The 9,886-nt window shown below is 32.5% G+C and overlaps 1 long non-coding RNA gene across 1 annotated transcript; it reads left to right on the top strand.

Annotated features, from left to right (window-relative positions):
- Positions 1 to 6,129: 6,129 nt before the first annotated feature.
- On the top strand, positions 6,130 to 9,886 carry LOC136853101 (uncharacterized). The gene is made up of 3 exons (XR_010857343.1): positions 6,130 to 6,143; positions 9,356 to 9,469; positions 9,845 to 9,886. It is a non-coding gene; the product is annotated as an uncharacterized lncRNA (long non-coding RNA).

Genomic DNA, 9,886 nt, shown 5'->3' with positions numbered 1-9,886 from the left:
TAACACACCTTTAAATTTTCTTACCTTTTCGCATCCAACCAACATCCAAACAATTGTATTTGACAATGAAACATAATTCTTATGTGAGCTGTGTCCAGCAACTCATTTCCTACCTCTCTCTCTCTCTCTCTCTCTCTCTCTCTCTCTCTCTCTCTCTCTCTCTCTCTCTCTCTCTCTCTCTCTCTCTCGTTTGATGCCAGTTTTAGTAGCCATCAACCAATCTCTCTCTCTTTCTCTCAGCCTGACACAAGTGTCAGCGATCATGCCAAATTTTACGAATAATTTTACAGTTATTTAGAATCTTCAAACCCTCAACAAACACTTATATAACTCTGAACAACTTATAAAACATATACAGCTCTAACTAACTTTTCAAAACATATATCACACACCTAACTAACTATTTAAAAACATATCACCTAACTTTTCAAGCACATTTCACACCTAACTAACTTTTAAACGTATATATCACACCTAACTAACTTTTCAGAAACACTTATAACTCTAACTAACATTTAAAAACATCACACCTAACTAACTTTTTCTTAAAGGTTCCATCAACCAACATCTAAAAACGTCACGTTCAACGTCCAACCCAAATTCATATTCCAGCATATAATTAAAAAAAGGATATATTCTATTCGCTTTACGGGGTCAGGAACACTATAGCCACCTATTATCGAAAAAGAAGCAGAATTCTTCTTCGAGGCAGGTTAGCCAAATATTACCTAAAATACGCATATTACGATATATATACCATTTTCTGCTATGCGCATGATTTTGTATCGTATATGACGTATTTTGAATTGCAACTAAATTACGTTAATATTTAAGGAGAAAATGCCATTTAAGGATTTAAGATTACTGAAGTCTTCGATTTAATTCAAATTCAGAATGTTTAGGATGTTTATTGTTTTGGTCTGAAAACCAACGAATTCCGTATCTTATTTGCCTTATTTACGCTGATTTCGATGTATTACATGGTTTAAAACCTACAATAGCAACCTTTAATAATATTAACGAATAAAAAAGCTACGTAACTTTTTTCTATTTCACCGAGAATCGGTCTTATGAATGATGACGTGCTGGCTGAACCATTACGTATTAGTTTCCATGAAACAAGGGTTTCGTACCTAAATTTCAAAACAAAATTGATCTGTTTTTGGAGTGTATCTGAAAATAAAATTAATATTCATAAAAACTATTTATAAGTACATTTAATTGTTATTTTTATCGTTATATTACTCTTAAACTGCCTGATTTATCAATAAAAATATAAAGTTTTGAGATCGCTACTCACGCCGTATGGTTATACTGCTCAATTGTCGTCTGCCTCAATTAAAAAAGAATGGCATTTTTTCACTCAAATTTATCGTCATTTACCTTCGATAAATAAGTAATTTCAACGATTACGTGAACTTTTTTTGCATGAATAGTGAGTAATATACAAATAAATATATGGACAGATGAGGAAGACTGTGTTTTGATACATATCAATCTATAAAAACAATTTTAAAAAGTAACGAAAATAACTTTCTTTTCTCCCCCCATTCATAAATTTCTCACAAACCTTAAAACTATAGCAAAACTGTGTGCAAGTCACCTTGCTTATGTTGTATGATAAGACCCCAAACTTCAAACTTTTTGTACTATTTAAATTAGTTTTGATTATTTATTAAATATATTTTTTTAAATATTACCATCGCACTTGCGCTATTTAAATTGTTAAAGGGTGAGACCAAATAAAAGTATTTTTGGATAGCTTTTCTTACTGTATGGATATACTGCAAACAACGTCATCTGGTAGAAAAATCATAGACGATTCTATGTACTTTTAACATTTAAAAGACCACAATAAATTCTTAGCTTAGAATAATAAACATCTTTAGTAAATTAAACAATTTTTTAAAATTTTTATCTATATTACTGCTCTGAAAAAGCATATAAAGGAAGTGTTGCAGTTCTTACCATGACTTGTGTACACTGAAAAATTCGTCTTAGAAACATGCAACGATAGTAAGCTTATAACTATAGTAATGAGAAATTGGTGTTGTTTATAGTAAATAATAATCGAGTACATTCCCACTAGATTTCACTCCGTCAGAGGAACCCTTCGGTTATGAACTGCTGTTGGAAGAAATGACCTCAAAATGCTCATACGAACCAAATCTTTCATTTTTTTGTATTTTCAGTTTTTTAAATGTTATTAGGGAGACAAATGACGATATCAGTGCATTTTATGGTTAGTGAGGCTGCATGTTAAGAAATAGCAGATAGAAGAAGTACGTCCGTAGAAAGCATGGAAGAACTCCTGGTTCCATGAAGCAAGGTTTACCGACAATTTCAGAACAAAGTTTTATGATACAACTTCTATAATAATGAATTTATTTATGTATTAATACATCCAAAATAAGTTTATTATAATTATATTTATAAATACTGTTTAAATACCGGAATTTATCAGCAAGAAGACGCAAGTTTATGAGATCTTCTCACGCCTTATGGCTATACTGTCGTCTGCTCAGCTCGAAAAAGAGGCGGAAACTGAAACTTTTCCTCAAATCTATCGTCATTTACGTTCCGATGAATTAGGTTACTGTAAGATTTAAGACATTTTTTTGCATGAATATTTATTAATATACACGAAGCTATGAAAAAGATGAAGAAACTGATTTTGATGTATATCAATCTACAAAAAACGAATTTAAAAATCTGAAAACGCTCATGTCACCTCGGATCCCAAGACTTGTGAGTTGCTGTTGGGCTAGAATTTGAGTTTTTCGCTCTTATTTATTTATTATCTATTTATTTATTTATTTATTGCTACTACAAGGAGATTTCAATGTATAATCCCCCCTTGGGATTATGAAAATTATTGTAATCAGACAGCGGCTGTAAGTTACTGTAATGTAATATGAAAAATAAAATCAAGTAGTATATATATATATATATATATATATATATATATATATATATATATATATATATATATATATATATATATATATATATATATACACCTACACACACATGTATATATATATATATATATATATATATATATATTTCTTATGTGTATGTATATATATATATGTATATATATATATATATATATATATATATACTATATATATATATATATATATATATATATATATATATATATATATATATATGCTATATATATATATATATATATATATATATATATATATACACATCTGGTTGCCTTAAATCCTCTTACAAAACCTTATTTAGTGAGTTTACAGTATCCTATACATTTTCTAAGAAAATTTATTAAGATTGTAAAAACACACTTGTTGTGACATGATTTTACTAACCAGTTTTATATATATATATATATATATATATATATATATGTAACATATATATATATATATATATATATATATCTACTATAATCAGTCAGTGTGGTTTTGACAAATCTGAATAAATTTCTGTAGAAAACGTATAGGATTTACTGTAACTTTCACTATAAATTCCTGAAAGAAAGGTGGTGACTAAGCTGAACTTGAGGTAAGTTAATTTACAAGAGAACTTAGGAGCTAAAACTCAAATTCTGGACCAACATCAAATCATAAGTCGAGGGAACACGAGAAGATAATTGGTTGAATGGAAAAGTTGCCTTTCGGTTGCTTTTAAAATTCGTTTTTTATAGATGAGATAACCAGCTCTGTTTCTTCATCTTTCCATATTTACTGTGACATGTGTAAATACTCATGCAAGTATAGCTCATATAAATCGCTGAAGCTCTTCTCTTATCCGAACGCGCAAATCCTAGTAAATTTGGTGAAAGTTCTCAATCTCTACCTTCTTTTCGAACTGACGCCGACGACAATTTATGATGTAACCACACAGCGTGAGTAGCGATCTCACAAATTTATATTTTTATTGATAAATTCGTAATTTAAACATATATTTTCATAAATTTCTCAAAAAAATAACTTATTATAATATAGTGGTATATAAATATAACTTTTATTATATAAGTTTTACCATTAAAACTAATAGACTTTGTTTTAAAATTCGCCTACAGGCCTCGGTTACCATGGTAACCGATTACGTAATCTTCAGGGTAGTGACGTCATTCATTCATAAAGTCCATTACTAAATGATATCAGATAAGGCTTTATAGGACTGACTCGAAATCATCCCCAAAGTTTTTAAGTTTGGTCAAAATCTAACCCTACATTAACTTTATCACTTACGAATAATTAACTAATTCGGTTAACGTCTGCGTGCCTATTTAATGATCGATAAACGATTCGTCATACACTTTAAAATCTTCGTCGGGTTTCCAGTTCATCTGTCTGTTTGTTTACGGGCATTCTCAAGGAAATACCTTTTTATTTCTTAGTTTAATCAAAATACTTCAATAATGATAGCTTTTACAAAAATAGGAATAAATTTGTGCTTTTCTTATATGTCGTAAAAATATTTAAATATAATGTTATTTATACTAATCAGTTAAAGCTTAGACAATGATTTATATACTGCTAGAAGTCAAAAGTTTAATAGTTTGTAATAATCTTTTAAAATTAATTTTTGTAATAATTTTAGCAAACATAAAACAATATGTAGGATGAAAACAAAGAAGGTTTGTTTAAATCTCTGACTATGTAAACTGCTAAAATAACCTTCTTATCGAACGCCAAATTGTAGAATTTGGTGAAGTTGCCAATTTCTGCCTTCTTTCAAACTGACCAGACAAGAATTTAGCAGTATAACCATACGGCGTGAGTAGCGATCTCATAAATTTATATTTTTATTGATAAATTCATAATTTAAACTTATATTTTCATAAATTAATTAGAGAAATAACTTATTATGATATAGTGGTATATAAATATATTTTTTATTATATAGGTTTTACCATTAAAACTAATAGACTTTGCTTTGGCTTTCACCTAAAAAACCTCGATTTACCATAGTGGCAATTACGTAATCTTCAGGACGGTGACGTCCATTCATTCATAAATTCATTCCTAATGATATCAAGATAAAGCTTTATAGGACGACTCGTCATCCCAAAAATTGTGTGTATCTAAGTTTGAAGGTCAAATCTAACTTTATATTAGGTATTACTTATGAATAATTAACTAATTCAGTTAGCAATCACCAAATTGCCTGTTGTGATCGATAAACGATTCGTCATGTTTACTTTAAAATCTACGTCAGGTTTCAAAAGTTCATCTGTCTGGTTGGTTTACCAGACATTCATAGGAAAAAATACCTTTTTTATTTCTTAGTTTTAATCAAAATACTTCAATAATGATAGCTTTTTGCAGAAATAGAAATAGAAATATTCTCTTTTTCTTATATGTCATGAAACGTTTAAATATAATATTTATTTTTAGTAATCAGTCAAAGCTTAGACAATAGTTATATACTGTTCTAAGCCAAAAGTTTAATAGTTGCTTAACAATCTTTTTAAAATTAATTTTTTGGACAATTTCAGCGAATACATAGAATAATATTTAGGACCAGAGAAAACAAGATAGGTTTGTTAATCTGTATCATATATCAAATAGTTGAAATTCATCGCTATTTACATCAAATGAAGGTTGAATATTATGCAAACAAACAAGATTATCAGTTAATTTATTATTCTTTTTGTACATTTTTTTGTTATTTTAGTTACTTCAGCTGTCAATGGTATACCTGGCGTCATGAGCTCCATAAATTGCCGTAAATCAGACAAGCCTAAAGTTAATTGCGAAGATAATCACTTTTAAACATATGTTGAATGTGATACTGAACACATATTAAGTATATGTGATTTTATTTAAAATGCTGCGAAAATAATTCAAACACGAGAATGAGGAATTACACAGAAGAATTCGAATCAAATATAATACCACACATGACGATGTGAATAGAATAATATAATGATATATATAGTATGGTATTTTAATGAACATAATTCAATGACATTTCTTAGAAAATTATATTACGATTTCACATATTTTTACGTTTTTGTTTCGACTCGTTATCGCTCATCACTCTGTGACGTCTAATTCTCCATTCACCCGATCTTCACCACGTGAAGCCAACGCTTTCGCTCGATAACCAAGTTGTTTCTCCGCCTTTATTCGTCTTATTTTCGATGTCAAATAACGATCGTAAAAGTCTCCTTACGCGTCGTTATTTCCATTTGAACTTTTATTTTTAAAGCGTCACGAACATGTGTGTGTGGAACAATGCCATAAACACCGGCGGTAAAGTATCAGGTGCCTATCACCTGTGAGATGTTATTCCTTAGAGGTGTCCGAGGTATTTGAGGTGACCTGACCATACATTATCCACGGAGAGAGTGGCTGTGGGTATAGCCCATTACTAAATATCAGCCTGGGTAGTCAACAGGCCTTTTCCATGTTCATTGTTACTTCTGGGGCCAGGAAGGGAAGCAAAGCCCCATAGCTAGGTCAGGGAACAACTACAAATGAGGTTTGGAAGGTAGGTCCTCTTAGGTCAGGACACGGCATTCAGGAAGGTTATTGTATTAATGTATTATTATTCTTATTGTGCCTTATTATTATTATTATTATTATGAGTGGCACATAGTGTTCATGGGGTTCAAAAGTAACAGATCAAGGAGCTCTTTTTAAAAAATGCCAGGTTACAATTTCATATATATTGTAACTTATATAAATATGCAAGTTGAAGGTCACTCCAGGTTCTCACCACCAGTGTGGTGTGCAGGCTTGTGCTGTGAAGACGTTTTCAGTGTGGATCTGTAGTATTGGTTGCTGCAAATGGATTGTGTTGGCAGCCCATGGAAATAAGGCATTACTAAGTAATAGGTTTGTATAAAGAGCATTACTAAATGTGTGGGTTTGTATAAAGCATTACTAAGTATTGGCGTTTGCTCTCAAACATTACTAGAGTAATGGGTTTGTATAAGGCATTGCTAGAGTAATGAGTTTGTATAAGAGCATTGCTAAGTGGTTTGTATAAGGCATTCCTAGAGTAATGGGTTTGTATAATTGCCTGAAGTAATGGGTTTGTGTGAGCATTACTAAGTAATGGGCCATGTATCTTTCATTATGGATTTAGAATACTCAGTTTGGATAGTAACCCAGATATTGTCTGTGGATTCAATGCCATACAGACACACTAACTGGACTTTGTTATAGTCAGATGTCAAATGTTTCTCATTTTTGTATTTAAAGTCTTGAGGTTTCAGTTTCATGAGCAATCACTCCACAGTATTTACTGCTTATATTTTGTAGTTTTGAACGGTGCTGTGAGTGACTGCCTTTGGTGAGGTATGGTTGAGTGTAATGACTGTGGATACCCTTTATGACTGTTCTTGCAATCATTCCTTGGTGGGAGCATAATACTGAAGGTATTAAGATCATTAGTTATATGTATGTCTGACCCAAATCTCATTTTATGACAATTTCATGAATACAACTAAATTTCGAGATAGTTAGTGACAAAGACAGCATCTACATGAACAACTCTGATTTACTAATTGCAAAGATACAACACCACAGCATTTTACAATGCTCGTTTGTTTCTTTGATATATTTTTAGTAGACCCTAAAGTTTCGAGAAGGGAGGCCCCTGTAGGGGGTTTAGTGCCATCATTGCACCTCACGTGGTGCATTGTAGGCGTAACTTCAAGGTTCTTCGTAGCGTCCCTTTGGCCACTAGCTGCAACCCCTTTCATTCCTTTTATTTATACCTCATTTCATGTGTTTTTAACCTGGTGTTATATTTTCCACCTTGTCCCCATCATTGGCTCATAGTGCAACTGCGAGGTTTTCCTCTTGTTACACCTTTCAAACCTCTTTACTCTCAATTTGCCATTCAGTGCTGAATGACCTCATAAGTCCCAGTGCTTGGCCTTTGGCCAAAATCTTATCTTCCTTATATTCCTGTTCAAGTAGGAAGACATTGAATGAATAGTACACTCACCTCCACCTACCATCCTTTCATAACTTTCTCGCTTTTGGGTGCTGCGATTATGGTGCACTCTTTTAAAAGTTGTTAATATCGAATATGTTAAAGGTTAGCTGGTTTATTGCTATTTCCAAGCCCTTGATATTTATTTGTGTTTTTACAAGGTTTTTAGGTGTTGCTGTGTTGGATTTTAAGGAATTATTATTAAGGTGAGCCTGGTTTTATTCTGTCCCAGAAAGAGCCCTTAATATTTAGTTTTTTTATTTATGAATTTATTAATTACACATGGTATTTAGATTGTTACTGCCCTGGGGTTTAGAGATTGGCTTTATGAACATTACTATCTCAGTTCAGTAAATCTTCTGAAAAGTGCTATAACACTAGTTGTTGACATTCTGATGGCTGGTGATAGTGAGCCTGTTATTAGGTCTTAGCAGTGGTCCATTTTACTCTTATGCCAGAGTTTTCATGTGAGTGGAATTGAAGGCCTTCTGTTTAGTCAATGACCCATCACCGTTGACTTGAGGACAGTTTATCCAGAGCAGATTCACCACTGTTCCATAGATGTGCCTGTGAGCAGCTCCTTAGCGAGTTTTGGCTGAATGCACATCCAGTTCTGTGACCTCCATGTACAGCAGTCAGGCTCTGGCATGTTGCTTTGGAACTCCGGAGCTTTCTGGTCATTCCACAGGAAAGTGTGTTTTGATGTTATTTATCTACATGGATTTTTGATTTTCATGTTACAGTTATTATTGTCTTGAGGCTAGGTTTTTTCACAACTTGTTCCGAAGGATTAGACTTATTTTGCAGTGGCTAAGAACCAATTGGTTGTAGCAACGGGACCTACAGCTTATTGTGGAATCCGAACCACATTATAGCGAGAAATGAATTTCTATCACCAGAAATAAATTCCTCTAACTCGTCATCAGCCGGCCACGGGAATTGAACTCCGGCCCATCGAGTGACAGTCTGAAGCTCAACCGGCTCGGCCAACAAAGGGCTGACCTCTCCCTTGTGGTAGGAGAAGAACATTAACTTTGATTGTATGGATTGCATTAGAGTCTCCATCCTTTTGGTATGTATTAAGTTGTAATTTGGTAAGATGTACAGTGAACTACTTCTTATTTGTAAAAGAGAAGTTTTGGACCAGCTTAAACATATTGTACAGTTTCACTCTGTTGCCAAGCTGAATGGTTTAATCCAGTTTTTGGTATATCATTAGACTTGTACAGATCCAAAATCCTCTCTCTGCTGGGAAGGTTTTTACTCAAATATTAACTATTCACACCACTTGGGTATTCTAACTAGAAACTCAGGTGGAATAGAAGTTTAGCAGGACTTGTATATGTTTTAAGACCTCATTGGTTTTTCTGCTGTGGTGACATATTTGGTGAACTTCATTTTGACGTGATATTTTTCTTTTCAGAAACGAGAGGAAGGGACCCATAGTTGTGTCCATCACTTATACAGCACTTACGGTACTTGTCACTGATATCCCCAGACAGGTTTAAACAAGGCAATGGCGTTTGTCCCAGTAATGGTAATTATGATTCAAACGATTTATTCTGTACGTATTTTTGTATCTTCTCCCTTGCATAATTCCACATTCTTATATCAGCTTCTCTAGGACCTTCCTATACGAGTATTAGCCTTCTGGTGATTTCTGCTAATTTTAATTTTTATATACATGCTTTTTAGTAAATATTAAAATCAATTTCCATAAATCAGAAGTCAAGTCATCAATATAATACCTTTCCATGTTCTGCGGTGTGGATAATAATAGCTGCCCAGACATTCATATATGTAACTGATTTAGTGGACTATTTTTTCTTTATCCTTCTTGTTTTTCTTTGTTTTTATTTTATTTTCATCAATTTCTGTCCCAACTTCCAGTGGCTGTGAACTCGCTTTTCAGATGTGCAGTTTTTGGCTCAGACTTTCTGGTCAGTCCTCGAGA

This window comes from Macrobrachium rosenbergii, chromosome 26 (genome assembly GCF_040412425.1).
Source record: "Macrobrachium rosenbergii isolate ZJJX-2024 chromosome 26, ASM4041242v1, whole genome shotgun sequence".
Classification (NCBI taxonomy): domain Eukaryota; kingdom Metazoa; phylum Arthropoda; class Malacostraca; order Decapoda; family Palaemonidae; genus Macrobrachium; species Macrobrachium rosenbergii.
Note: the sequence above shows the minus strand (reverse complement) of the source record. Positions and strands in the feature narration are given on the sequence as shown.